A 15,798-nucleotide genomic window follows, 5' to 3' on the forward strand; every position below is an offset into this window, starting at 1 on the left:
CCCAAGAAAAGAGTTGGAGACAGCAGTGAAAATGCCAAAAAATAAAAAATAAAGGATGTCACAGTATCACAAACCGCTGTATGACCCGCTCCCTGATAGATTCCCATCTTCCTACCTGGACCTTTACCATCGATGCTCATTTGATCTGCCTCCTTATCTAGACAACTCAGAGGAGAGACACAGCCATTCCCAGGGCTTATGAAGAAGAGCTAGAGTGGTGGTGAGGATTCTCTGTGTGTGGGCCTGCTGACAGAGGAAGAGTGGGAGGAGGAGGAGGAGGGCAGGAAGGTGGGTGGTAGAAAGGTGGAGGAAGGGGAGATCCAAAGAAGCAGAAAGGAGCTAAATGAGGTGGAGGCCATATGTTCTCGGTGGCAGTAATCTCTATATCCGCCTGGTTTTCTCCGACAGCCTAGCAATGCCGCGTGGGCATAGAGGTGGGTGGCTGCATTGATTCAAGGCTAAACAATTTTTAGGATGATCTGGGTAGAGGGGCAAAGAGGCAAAGGAATTTTTAGGCCCCTAACGGGGACCATGACAGAAATATGTATTTCTAGTGACTCGGAAGGTAAGCGGGTGCTATGTTATCTCAAAGGAGGAGGAGTTCCTTTTCCAGAATATTATAAGCTGATGACATAAAAGTGAAATCCAGGGGAATGTGACATAAGCTTTGTTTTTGGTGAAAAGGGAACTATTACTCAAGGTGGACAGAAGGTGTTTGCAGGAGAATGGCACTCAGGAAGGAAGGGTGAACACGGAAACACCTAAGGGTAGATGGGTGAGTAGGAGGTGAGGGGAACAGATCAGAGGGTTTCCAGAAAAGCCTTACCTTTGAACACAGTCCACTTGTCATGAAGTGGACTGACATTCAGGGCAAACAGCTTACAAGAACTCGTAATGCTTGTCTTTGCAGTTCTTCTTGGGAGAAATGATCATGTGTCTGCTTGAGTAAGTGTGATCCCCTCTTATTAGGTGGAAATATGCAAGCTTCTTACTGGAAGATGCCGAAGGATTTCACATTTGTTACAACAGAGGACAGGCGGCAGAGAGGAAAAGAGTCAGTCAAGCATGGTATTCTCTTTATCACAAGCTGTAAGTGCAAAGGAGGAGGAAGACGAGGAAGTCTAGGGACTGAAGGACGATAAGGCATTTTTTGGTTGGTTGTGGGGCTTGAACTCTGGGCCTGGGCACTGTGTCTTAGCTCGTCAGCTCAAGGGGAGCAGTCTACCACTTGAGCCACAGCACCACTTATGGTTTTCTGAGTGGTTTATTGGAGATAAGAGTCTCACAGACTTTCCTGCCCGGGCTGGCTTTGAACTGTGCTCCTCAGATCTCAGCCTCCTGAGTAGCTAAGATTACAGGTGGAGGAAGATGGGGAAAGGGGGAAGGAGACTAAAGAGGAGGGAAGAGCAGGAAGAGGAGAAAAAGGAGGAAGGAGGAGGAAAAGCCAGAGTCTAATCAATCCACTCACCTTGTACATCATAAAAACCCAAGATTAGTGTGATGACAGCAATTGAGAAAGGCTTCCCGGAGGAGGCAGGATTTGACCAAAAAAAGGTCAACAGGAAGCATGTGTCTCAGGTCAAGAGTTTGGGCTGAGGGAACAGATGTCCTGTTCTCTGATAGCAGTTTCTTCCATCCAGAAGCAAAGAGAGCTTAGATCCCAGGGACAGGATGAAGGGCACAGATGTCCCCTGAGGTAGAAGCAGATAGAAATGGTGGATCAAGAAACCTGGATGAACCAATGTGTTTGGGACCAATGGGAGCTGTGAGTAAGGTTGGCATGGCCAAGAAGGAACACTGAAGACCAAGTATGTCTACTTTGCAGTCATGCCTGGCACTGCCTCCTGGGAGAGGAGGAGGCAGGCCACTTAACATGTGGTCCCCTGACAGTACTAGGCTGGCTCACATCTTATCAGGGTCTTAGTCTCAGACTGAGGTCCAATGTCATGGTGTTTGTTTTCCTCTTCAGAACCCTGTTCTCTGAACCTCAACTAAGGTCCATTTACCCAAGCAAAAGGGACCAGTCTAGCCTTTCTCCCATTCCTCCTCCTCCTTCACTTCCTCTTCTTCTTTCTCATCTTCCTTTTCCTTCTCTCTTTTTCTCACTTCTTCACTCTCCTCCTCTCTTCCTCCTTTCCCCTCTCTCCCCTCCCTTCCTTTCTCTATCTCCATCCATTCTCTCTGTATTTCTGTCTCCTCTCCTCTCCTCTTCCCTCCTCTCTTCTCCCATCCTCTCCTTTCCTCGCCCCTCCTCTCCTCTCCCCTATCTTCCCCTCTCTTCTCCTCTCCTCTCTTTTCTCAGTGTAGAAAGAATCCCTGATGAGAAGTCCAGGTCTGATCAGGCCAACCAAATGTTCATCTCTAGACCTCCCCTGTTCTCTATTAAAACAACAGGATCCATTATGCCAGTCTTGTCTTTCCTGGGGCATATTCAGATGAAACAAGGTAAACTTACAGGAAAGCTCTTTGGAAACTTTCAAATGTTGTGAAGGTTTATTTTGATTATTATTCATGTCTGATTTCGCCGCCTCTGTGGAGCCCCAGCTCGAGTTAGTGCCTACACAATGCCAAAACAACCAGTCAAATCCATCAAAAAGTCACTCAATTGAATGGGAAAAAATGCAGGCAGCTCTGTTGTACATTATCAAAAAAATAAAGCCATGGGCAGATTACTGGTGTTTGTGAGAATATGCAGTGGGTTGTTCTAGGCACTGATCTGACTTTTTTTTCTCTGGCATTCACCTCCCATGAACTGGGGGGAAAAAGACAATGAAAAAGTCAGGGCCTTCAATTGACTCCCAGCATGAGCCTAGCCTCAAGATGACAGGCTAGGGGACAGGACAGAAAGACAGAAATTCTCTCTTGCCCCCTCAGTCTCAGGCCAGTGACTTTTCTTTTGCTTGTCTTCTTCTCCAGCTAAGATGCCACCTTAGAAGGTCCCCACATGGGCTAGAGGGAAAGAAAGAACTACCTGAACAGACTGCCAAACCAGCAAACCCAGCAAGACCAGTGATACTGGAATCCAGAAGATGGGGGACCAAAGCAGGAAGGGTTGACATCTGGGGAGAGGGAAGATGCTGAGATAAGAGGATGTTTTTAAAACATTAATGTCCCCAGAGGCTTGCTTCAGAGTGACAGGAGAGAAACTCAAGCCAGTTTGTCTTGATCCATGTGGGCAGTTCTGCTAAGCATTTTGCTGGAGGAAAAGATAGAATCTAATTTTTAAGAAGAAGGTTGGCATCCATCCATGAGTTTTATTTATGCAGGCCTCCCTAACACACCATTCTCATCAGGAGGTTTCTGGCTCTAAAATGAAATTTCTGGATGCAAGTGGGAATATATATGAGTGAAAAGCCACGCTGCATCTTGACTTTGATTCTATCGGCTAACAAGTTCGTCCCCAGCATCTGTGCATTCCTAATCCCCTGCTGGAGGCAGATGGGAGGTTGGGGGAAGGAGACAAGAAGAGCTTGTGGAGACAGATAAAACCCACAAGCACTAGAAGGGCCAAAGAAGGCCATGCTGTGGGTCAAAGGCCTTCAGAGTTGAATTCAGGCTAGCGCAATCCCTGTGGATGAGGTAGATCTTGAGATACCATTTAGAAAAGAGACTTGAATTAAATACCAAAGCATCTCTATCCAAATATGTGTTTTGATGATGGTTAGGGCAGTGTTTGTAATGGGCTTCAAAGGGTGATTAGTGTAGACGAGATAGTCAGTGTTTTTCTTGTAATTTACCCCTTCCCAGCCCCAGAACCAACCAATTGCATGCTTCCAATTGCTTGCACCTGTCATTAAGCATGCTTGATGACCAGATTTTTTTTTTTCAGAACTTTATGTCTATCACAGTCTCCCAGAAGTCCTACCATGGGGCTCCCCCTCAGCGTGCTATAGCCCTCTGTGTAAGGATAGATTATACAGTAGGGGATAGGTTTGAAGAACTGCTGATTTCCTCCAGCAGCAATGCAAACTGATAATCTACAGGAATGGCTGTATAGATACCTCCAACTCTTTCAACCCCCTGGGTGGAATGACTACAGCCTACATTAAGTCTCAGAGCTCTCCATGGGATTAAGCTGCAGTTGACACAGAACTAACTCACATGAAAACACACCTTGGTTGCCTAGCTCCCCTTCCCTGTCTTACTTCTCCACTCTCACCCAATATTTCCTGGAATCCTATCCCAAATAATTGACTTGTGCTTGAACTTTTACCTCAAGGTCAGTTTGAGGTAATGCAGGCATTTTAGTATCCCTTTGCATATAATTTGCTACTTTTTCCAGTCAATTTCATCCACCATGTGCACAGATACACACATACATTTATGGATCTATTTCTTTATATGAATTTAGTGACAAATCCCTATATTGTTGGGGATGGTAACCTTGCTGAGAAATAAGCACCTTCTCAACCTCTTCAAGCCTAAGGATGTCTGATAGCTCCACTTAAAACAGTTTCTGAGTTATTGGTCACAGCAATTAAAACTAACACCAGTTCTCCTTGAAACACCAGTCCTGATTGATGCACTTTCTCCTCTCTTCTTCTTTAGCTAACTGCTCCCCCATGGTCAACATATGTTGGCATCTGGCAAATAATCTCAGAATATTACTACCTGTTTTAAAGTTATCGCATTTTGATAAGAGCCATGAAAATGTTTATTTAATCTCTCATGTAGCAACTTTACATCTAGGAGTCCTTCCCAATGAGTACTAGCAAAATTAGAATTAGAAGCCAGATATGGTAATCCCAGAGGTAATCTCTCTGCTGAGGCAGGAGGAACACATTTGAAGCCATATTGAGCTATATAGCAAGACCTAATTCCAAATACACACACACACACACACACACACACACACACACATGTAAGTCTACTCAGGACAGCACTATTTGCTATTTGTAACAGGGAAAGCAGACTGGGAGCAACTGAGTCATCATAGAGAATTATTAAACTAGTTAGTATTGACAGTGGCATACCATGCTGCTATAAATATGTATGTATATGTATACCATTTAAAAATTTATTTTCTAAAATATTTTATGTTTTAAAAAGCAAGGTATAAGACAAGGTAGATGGCAAACTACACACAGCAAAGGAAGATAAGTTTAAAACGTGTTGTTTAATGGTTAAAAATAAGAGAAAGAGAATGTGGGAGATGAAATGAAATTTTGATTCATGTAAGTATTCTATGTAATTAGGGACAACAAAAGAGACCTCTATATACAATTTAAAAATATTTTTTCCAGGGGCTGGGAAGGTGGCTGAGTGGTAGAATGCTTGCCTAGCATGCAAGAAACCCTGAGTTCGATTCCTCAGTACCACATACACAGAAAAAGCTGGAAGTGGCACTGTGGCTCAAGTAGTAGAGTGCTAGCCTTGAACAAAAAGAAGTTCAGGGACAGTGCCCAGGCCCTGAGTTCAAGCCCCAGCACTGGCAAATATATGTGTGTGTGTGTGTGTGTATATATATATATATATTTCCAAACCATTTTATGGTTTTAAAAGCAAGATGTAAGATAATTTATATGGAAAACTACACACAGTAAAGGAAGATGAGTCAAAATGGTTTTTTAATAGTTAACAATAAGAGAAAAGAGAGTATATGGGGGTTGGAATGGAATTATGGAACTGGGTAAATGTTCCATGTAATTTGAATGTGGAAGGTGCTAGATATTAAATCCATAGCCTTTGTGCTCTACCACTTAATCTACATATACACACAACCCTTCTGTGTAATTTTAAAAAATAAATAAGTTAATCCAAAAAGAAAATAAGCACTGTCTAAAAATAAAAAAACAGCCGGAATACATGACTCTATTGCATGTCGAATTGGGAGAATAACCACGTAGAGATGGTTGTTTTGAATGACTTGGAAACACATGTGTCTCTGGTGAGTTAGCTCCTAAGGACCAAGAACTCTTAAACTGTACACAGTAGTCTTATTGGTGGCAACAAATTGTTTTGGTTTCCTATTGCTTCCATGACAAATTACTAACAACATAATTTAATCATCTTCCCATCCTGGAGGTCAGATGTTTGAAATGGGCCTCAGCGGGTGGAAATCAAGTTCTAAGGTGCTGTCAGAGAATCCTGTCTTACCTCTGGCTCCACCCACATCCCTTAGTGTGTTTTCACTTTCATCTTTGAAGCCCTCAGTGGTTAGAGCAGCCTTCCTAACTGCCACCATCAACCTGGTTCTGTCTCTTCAGGCTTTGCCTCTGTGTGTAGGTGTCTGGGATTATACTGGGTCTGTTTGGATTATCTAGGGCACTCTCCTTGTTTTAAATCAGCTGATTAGCGAACTTTATTCCATCTGCACTCTTAATTTCCCCTTGCCATTTTTCAGTATTGGAGACTGAACCCAGGCCCTGGTACATGATAGGCAAGTGGTCCATCAGTTGAGCCACACCCTAACTCTTTCCTTTTTTAGAGTATTTGATTTTTGTATTTGTGTTTTGAGATAATGTCTCACTAACTGTGCTAAAGCTAACCTCAAACTTGTGATCTTTCTGCCTCTGCTTCCCGAGTTTCTCTGACATTTAACAAAGAGGGTAGGTTTTAAAGGGTATCTTGTCCCTAGCCCCTTTTTCTCCCTTTCCTCTCCAACTCCTCCTTCTCCCTTTCTTCTCCCTCTCCTTGTCCTTGCCTCTCCTTCTCCCTCACTTTTTCTCTCCTTTTTGTCCAAAATATAATGAAGAAACTCCTTCCTACCACACATTTCTGCCACCATGATGTCCCCAAGGCCAAGAATCTTTGGGCTGAACCCTCAGAAACCATGAGCCAAGATAGATGTGTCCTCTTTTTAAGTTCTTTCCATTGGGTATTTGGCCACAATACCCAATAAAACAAGAATAAAAGAAATAAAACAGATGTTAACCTTTTTGCTATATGCTGTTACCACAACAAAAAGGAAAAAAGCTTCTATGATACTTTTGCTGTATATTTTAGAAGGATCAAAAAAAATGAGGGTCTGGCAATGTGGCCTAGTGGTAGAGTGCTTACCCAGCATGCATGAAGCCCTGGGTTCAATTCCTCAGTACCACATACACAGAAAACGCCAGAAGTGGTGCTATGGCTCAAAGTGGTAGAGCACTAGCTTTGAATGAAAGAGCTCATGGACAGTGCCCAGACCCTGAGTTCAAGCCCTATGACTGGTCAAAAAGAAATTTTTTGAACCAGGCACTGGTGGCTCACCCTATAATCCTAGCTACTCACGAGGCTGAGATCTGAGGATTCTGGTTTGAAGCCTGCCTAAGCAGGAAAGTCTATGAGACTCTTGTCTCCAATTAACCACTCAAAAATCAGAAGTGGAGCTGTGGCTCAAAGTGATAGAGCTCTAGCCTTGGGCAAAAAGAGCTCAGGGACAGAGCCCAGGCTCTGATTTCAAGCCCCACAACAAAAAAAAAATTTTTTTCTTCATAGAGCAATCACAGTTAATAAATACACAAGAAATAATAGATTTAGAAAATACAGTTCAATACCTCCAGTATATAAATATTTGTAATAAAAAGCCACTCTAGCTATTAAGTAAAAAAATGTTGTAAAACTTTGTAATGTATACACAAAAGCTCTACCTGCTTCCCATCCCATCTAGAATAAAGTCCAGGCTCTTGACCATGACCCATAAACCCTGCAGGGCTTCTGGAGCACCTACATGAGCTCCTGTCTGTGCGTCTTCTCTTGCCTCTCTCTTATCACTCCTGTGATAGCACAAACATCACCCCCAATCTCCAGACATTTCCTCTACATTTGAATCGGAAGAAGCTACCCTCCACATTGTACAGTGCTATTGGGTTTTCATCTCCCAGCTAAATCCATCTTGATATCTCTGCATGAATGTAAGAACTTCTCTGCTTCATTCACCACATCCCCCTATACTGAGAAGATAGATGAGCAGTAATTGTGATAGGGATTTTGAATGGCAGTTAGCCCTGCACTCAACCTTTCAAAGAGAAGGAAAGACATTAAATACCACAATAAAAGAAACAAAGCCCTTAACTTCCTCTCCTCTCCTCACACATCCACCAACCTGGGAGATGTGTGACGTCAGGGCATCTGGATTTTTAATACAATGGCAGGGGCAGTTTGGTTTGTCAAGGAGGTGATGCTCCAAGCACCTTCCTGAACAGGTGGCAGGATGGATGCTTATATCACACAGCAGGGAGAGACTGCAGGCTGTAATTTCACCTTGGGCCCCTGTTGTCAAAGCCATGTCACTTCCTCTCAGCCTTAAAATACACTGAAAAGTACTCCCACAAGGGACCAGGTGCAGCTGTGGGAGGATCCTTAGCAACAAAGGAGATGTTAAGAAAGTAGGAAGATTGTGTGACCTTAAATCAGAGCTTGTCACAGATGGGACTCATTGGGTCAATGTTACTAATCAGCTGTATGATGGCACCCCAGAAAGAGACTTCTGGTCAACCCCCTTTCCCTGAAATGATCATTCACTTTGCCCATGACCCAGCCCCTCACCTAAGCACAACCCACATCTCATACACTCAAAAGCCGCACCCTCAGCCTGACCTCAGCTTGACCCTTCTGGCATCAGATGAGCCACTGATCCCAGCACACACAGTCTTAGCCTCAAATGTACATCTCATTTCCTTACCCAGATTGTGAGATTTCTGGGGCAAGATACCAATATCTCCTCAGAGATACATTATACAAATGGACGATGACCAGATTATATGTGACCATAGAAATCTGGGCAACAGTCTGTAGCAACCAGCTCAGCAAATCATATCCTTCAGTAATCAGCCCCAAATGGTCAAGAATTGGTCAATGATTTCCAGCGAAGCCTCAATATATTCCCCACATCCGTCGCTTGGTTCGCTTCTCTTCTCGTTAGCCCACCTCCAGGATCTGCATGTTATCCAACATCAGAGCCCCGCAGCACACCTGAAGCCTTTCCTTTTTAATTTTAGTATGGACTGCCTTGCAATTCAAAGGCAACCAATAATGTTTGCAATTGCCAGCCAGTGTCAACAAGGCCTGAAGACTTCTCTCTCCTTAAGCCACTAAGCTCTTGCTATATAATAGATACCACAAAATCTCAGGAGGCTGACACTATAAACAAGCTCATTTTCCACTCAAGTGTCTGCTGGTAGGTTGGAGTGGCTTCTCTCCATCTATCTCATCCTGAGTTCTAGGACAAAGATGGTAGCCTGAGATGTGATGACAGGAGCAGAAGAGCACAAAACTAACACAGCACATTGAAGCTCTACTTCCATCGCTTTGCAAGCACTCCATTAGCCAAAGCCAGTTGTATAGTCAAGTCCAATGTCAAGGGGCAGAGCTTATTCTTCCCATGATGAGGGCATCAAAAGAATGTGGATTATAAAACAACCACAGAAGAATGGAATTCGGTGGCCAATAATTCAATCTTCATGCACTATAGAAAGATTTTTGCCCCATCATAATTGCTTAGGGAAAATAATATGCTACCATATCTTCTTTGTGGCAAAAATGTAACTTTCTAGAATCCAGCTTCTCTACTGAATCCCAGGCCCCTTATGAGGTCTGAATGGGCCTATAAATTGAGCTCCAGGGTTCAGATGACTTCTCCACCCAAAGGACTTCCTAGAAATGTCTCATGGCATATAGAGCTGAGAAGCTCAACTCTATGAGCAAGCCATTCCCATACCAGGAGTAGGGAGTGAGCCACTCTGCCCCAGTTCCCTGTGGTACCTTAGAAAAACTTCTTCTAGGAGAATGCTGTCAACCTCTGACCTAGAGTCCAGGCTCCTTGTGGTATATGCAAACCTTCCCTAGTCACCTTGCAGAAAGGCTGGTACCCTGCATCAGAGAAATACACTTTTTTTTTTTATCAGTTGTGGGGCCTGAACTCTGGACCTGGGCGCTGTCCCTTAGCTCTTCAGCTCAAGGCTAGCACTCTACCACTTGAGCCACAGTACCACTACCGGCTTTTTCTGCTTGTGAGGTGCTGAGGAATTGAACCCAGTGCCTCAGGCATGCAAGGCAAACACTCTACCTCTGAGATACTTCCCAACCTCCCCCCCCCCCCCCCCCCGAGAAATACACTTTAATCCTCAGTGACTCTCAGACGTATACAATCCTTCAAGCCTCCATTTGTTGATTCACACTTTTGCCATCCACTGATCAATAAGACAACAGCACTGCACTGTGACCAACATAGCACAATCACCAAAAAAGTACAAGTTTTCTATCTCCAGGTAGGATACGTAAACAAATCACAAACAAATCACACAAGACATAATTCTACTGATGAATAAATCAAAGACAATGGAGACACAAAGAAGGAGAGAAGTGAGATTTTTGTACCCTCGGCATGAGAGACTGGATTACTATCACCATTTAACAACTGGGGAAATGGGAGATCAAAGAGATTAAGTAAGTAATCCACAGAGAACGGAGGAAAGGATAATTGTGAGGCCCAAGGGATAACACATGGAGGAAGGAGGGAAAACCAGCCTCATTTCCTATTTTATTCCCCCCTGAGATCATTAGGATTTTTTTTTTGCTTCCCTCATCCTTTTATGTCTCTAGGGAATCATTATCAAGGAAAGTCCTTCTTCCTTCACTGTCTTCTCCAGAGATTGAATCTTGGCTGGGGGGGGGGGGGGGGGGGAGAAAGGAAATGGAAAATGGCTTCAAGCCATCTTCCTGAACTAAAAGGTTGACATCCCAGCAGGAGCTGTCTCAGCCTCCCTAATTGGGATTGGAGTTGCGCAACCCAGCCTGGCTTCTTAAATGGATAGTCTATTCTATTCTGTTAGGAAATCTTCATTAGCATTTGCCACTCCATTTGAGGAGAACTGGTGGGGTTAGCAGAGTATACCTCTGGAACTTTCTTTCCTTTACCACAAAATATTCTCATGGAACATCTTCCTCACTTTTCCCAATTCCCCATTGCCCAGCAAGCAGACAGATCTCAAAGGAGATAGCCACCTTGTATGTCACTTCTATTAGAAGGGACAGGGATCTGGAATGTAATCAGAAATGCATTATTATGAAATTAGCAGCCTCAGATTCTAAGGGCGAAATTTCCAGCTTATAGAAAGTGAGACTTTCCCATTGGTGTGGAGTGGATTCCATAGATATTTCTTATTCTTCATGAAGGTTTAAAAAAATGCTAGCCAAGCCCCCCTCTAAGGCCCTCTTGAATTCTACTGCATTCTCAGAGTTGAGTGATCTGGACTTGTTACTATCCCCAGCACATTCCCAAATAGCTTTCCCAATTCTAACTCTTTGGTCACAAATCAGCGCCCATGTTAGAAGAAATAGCCATCTGAAGAGTCACAAAGATACTCATGTGGCCTGGGTAGCATGTTGGCTGGGGATTCAGAGTAATCTAACCACTTCCATGGTGTATCCATCAAGCATTGCATAGGAACATGTCCCGAATCAGGTTTTCCTGGAACTGGACTCTTGATCTCCTGCTTACATAGACAGACTAGATGTCACCAAATCCATTTTTCATTCCCAGGCACTTGATTAAATCACATTTCCCCCTTGCATCTAAGTGGGGACATGGGATTCGTGGGCTTAGACAGCTGTATGCTTGGTACTTAAAATATCCTTGTAGTCCTCCTCACTCTCCCTTTGTTCTGCAGGCACTGATGTAGATAATCCATAAGAGGTTCCTCGGGGTTCTAGAGAATTCTAAGATTCTAGAAAGTACTGAAGCCACAGATTGAAAGAAAGAAACTGGATCCCTGAAGAGATCTGCTAGCAAAGCTGGTTCAGTCACATCAGACGTTGATTGAATGAGAAACTTTTATTGCGCTAATACCTCTGAACTTTAGGGGCTGCATATTACATGTTTTAATATACCCCAACTAATCCCTTTCCTCGGAGTTCTATACTCCAATGAGCCTTCCAACGTTGTCGATATTCTGCTTCCAATTTGACTTCCTCTGCTGAAGAAAATAAAAAGAAATAAAAGAATACATCTTAGGAGCAGAAGAAAACACAGCTTCAAAGTAATGCAAGCTTCCCCCTTACGAGGGTCCCCAGAGCAGTGGGTTGCCAGATTTTTGAGTGGGAATAGCATTCTACTGCCAGTTTCTACCATTTCCACTCATAAGAGATATAGCCACTAATTTCCAATTCCATTAAGTTTAGGCAGATATCAGCATAAGCAACCAAATCACAACTGGCCCCGTGTCACAGGGATGGAGTTGGGGTCTTGGTACTGGGGGACTACTCAGCATCTTATTCCTGAAGAAATAATATTCTTTCTCCACATGCTTCACAGCTAATGAATACTGAGAGACAACTATCCCTGAGCACCAAACTCTGCTCTCCTGAAAGTGAGGGAAGGTGGCACTGAACCCTTGTCCCTTCACCCAGTCCCCTTGTTGATCATAAAATGCATATGGGGAAAAATGACACAATAAAGGGGAACAGAAAAGCTCAGATCATGAGTCAGTAAAGGTTATGGTCAGGGCAGAGCCCGTGTTAGGGTCAGCCCATCAGAAAGCCAGGGCTAGAGATCAGTTTGCTGCTGAAAAGAATGTTCATGTTCTTCACAGGGACTGATCCCATGGCAGTGGCAGCTTTCCAAGTATTTGTAATGACATGCACAAATCTGCACACTTTCAGCTCAGTGTTCAGCTCCTCACTGCTATTCTGGGGTGAAAAGGTCCTGGAAGAATTCCTCAAGAACTAGATTTTCTTTGAAGATTTCATGGAAAGGAATTTCCGGAACCCAGATATCAATCCTAGAGAAAACTTTGGTTCATCACAATGAGGCAAATACTTCTTATTAACATTTTCTGCCATTTGCATGGGAGCCCTCCAAAATGGCAAGGATTGCTTTGTTCAACATCATATTCCCAGTTCCCAGAACAATTCCTGGCATATATTGGGTACTGTATTGCTCCCTATGAGTGAGCAAAGATGGGTGATATTTTACTGGGGTCTTGACCTTGACCTTGGTAGATGTCTGTCACAATGACTTTCTCCATCAACCATGTCTCCCACTCAGCATCCTGACTCTGCCACTTCAAAACAATCTGTATCATCTTCACAAGGGATTGCATAGAATACCTCAATCCCCTCACCACTTTTTGGAGGGTTCCTTCAAGTCTGCTCTTTAGCAAAGTCCAAGTGTTTTAGTCTAGATGCTAATGTCTTAGTTGTGAGTGAATCATTCCTTTCTCTTTACTGTCAGTCTAAAAGTGTCTCATAATGGAGAAAAATAAATAAATGCAGGTGCTTAGTCCTCCATCTTAAACTGGGAGCCATCCACGAAATCACAAAGAACCCAAGAGCCAGAAGAGTATCCAAAGGTCCTAGTCCAGCAGTTTGCCCACAGGAGTCTGGGATCTCAAATTGCCATGAGAGTGCCACGAGGACCAAAAGGAGCTTGAGAGGGATATGCAGAGGATCAGACTTTGAGTTTTGCCTGAATCCAGCCAGAGTTTCTCCACACATGTATCTTTATTCATATCAGTTCCTGTGAAGACTTCAAGCAAAAGTCCCCATGCTGATCTCTGTTCAGGACAAGTACCATTGGACAACTGGGCCCAGAGACTTGCATACAGTAAGGGACTGCAAAGCATAAACACCTGTATTTACTTCTCAGGTAAGAGTTCCTACCAAGAATGCTGACCATGCCTGCCAAAGACTTAGCAATAATAGGGAGAGTTCAGTGGATAATGGTTGTTGGGGGAGGGGAAGGGAGAATTTCATGGCACATCACAATTGAGGCCACCACTGGTCTTACTCACTCTTTATCCTCTATCTGTGTCAAATATTTCAGCCAAGTATATAAACCCAAGTGTGAGCATTCTTCATCTAGAGACACAGATGGATCACACGGGTAGCAGTTTCAGAAAGCCCTCCAATCTATCTACTAAGAAAGATGATCACACTTTGACCCACCAAGTCAAGTAAGGAATGATGGAGAATGGAGGACACTTGATGAAAGATGAATTTAAAAAATTGTTGTTGTTTTGTTTATTTGTGGTACTGGGCACCAAACCCAGGGCCTCGCACCTTAGGCAAGCACTCTACCAACTGAGCAGCATTCCCTCATCTCTAAGTGCATTTTTACTTTCCCCTGAAATCCGGTTCCTCTTAGAGGCTTTTGATGATGATTAGAGGGGGTCAGATTGGTGGGGGACAGATGGAAATGCCTTGGGCATGTGCCTATGAGTCTGAGTTCCTAGACCCTTTGAATCAGAGAGGAAAAGTTCTAGCCATTTGGAGGGAGCACATCCTTCTGAACAGTGTCTGTTCACGTATGAGAGTCTAGCACACCATTGCCTGAGAGCATCATTCAGGTGCTAAAGCCTCTGACTCATCCTCATTTATTCATAGTCCAAATAAATCCCATGGTCACATGTAGTCCAGTCTTAGAGCAGCGTTCATCTTAAAGAAACAACAACCTCATGATGCTTTCTAGCATCATCTCCCAAACTAATTACCAACTGCCATCACCCCAATAACAGAGTAGAAATAGAACAGTCCATCCCCACAGGGAAAAATATGCTAGGGACTAAAAGAACCAGTGATCCATCAAAGAAAAAATGGGGGGGGAGGGGACCCTGGAGCTTTAACTCAAGCCTGGGTGCTGTTGCTGAGCTTCTTTTGCTCAAGGCTAGTTCTCTACCACTGGAGCCACAGTACCACTTCCCACCTTTTTTGGTAATTTATTGGAGATAAGCATCACACAGCTTTTCTGCCTGGGCTGGCTTCGACCCACAATAATCAGATCCCAGCCTCCTGAGTAGCTAGTATTATAGAGATGAGCCACCAGCACTCAGCTCAAAGAAATATTTTGAAAGAGCCAAATGATCATATTTAGAAAGAGTCACATGGCAGTCTTGGGAGGGAATACAAATGAAAACTAGAGTGAGGAATGATCCAGACCTGATATCAGGTACAGATTACAGGGAGACGAAATGGGCTCACAAATGTATGTAGGCAAAAATAACCGATAGACTTTGAAAATTGACTAGATTTGGGGTACAGTGTTAAAAGAAGAAGTTGGATTTCCACTTGTAGTGACCACCTGGATGGTCACTTCCATTTTTACCTGGAAATGGAGAAAGTAAAGGACTTGAATGTCCAAGAAGAGGAGTTCAATTTAGAACACAATTTAAGGCGTCCATGAAGCATTCAAGCAAAGCTGTGGATGTGGACTATGTGTTTGGGGTGATAATGAGCTTTATCCCATCCCCTTCACTGCTAAGGTCTTCTTTCAGAGACAGACAGCAACTCTTCTCTTTGCCACTGCTGGCAGCACAGTTTGAGCATCTAACAAGCTGGTACAGGAAACTAACAGACGATCTCCCAACTCTCCCTCTTCTATGTTCCTTCTCCATGAGTTCTAGAACTTCAAGGCTTCTCTGGCAGACCTGAGGACTAGCTAGGCCTGAAATTGTACTTCTTCCAGGCACAGCATCTCCCTGCCTTGCTAACAAAGACAGCACCAGCCAGTTTCTGTTGACTCTCTAGACGGAGTCAGTAACAGATCTTTATGTCACATCAGCCAAGCCATCCCTGGGTACCCCAGCCCTAGGTAGGTTTAACTATGATGCTTATTCCTAGTCTTCTTTGCAAACTGGCCACACCCATTATCAAATGGACTCCACGTAATACCCCTGTCTCACATTCTAGTCATGGACACTGGACCTGGCACCCAATGTCCCCAAATGAAGAATTCCCTGACTGCCCTGAGTTCCCTGTCCTACCTGCTCAGAAAGGAAGCCCAAACCTAGGATTCTGATTTTGGGCAGCTGCCTGCAAATATTTACAAGACATATTAAATTCATTTCGATGCACTAAGTCCACAGAGACAGGTAATAAATA

This window comes from Dipodomys merriami, unplaced genomic scaffold, assembly GCF_024711535.1.
Source record: "Dipodomys merriami isolate MVZ:Mamm:240054 unplaced genomic scaffold, mDipMer1.0.p SCAF_7, whole genome shotgun sequence".
NCBI classification, from domain to species: Eukaryota; Metazoa; Chordata; class Mammalia; order Rodentia; family Heteromyidae; genus Dipodomys; species Dipodomys merriami.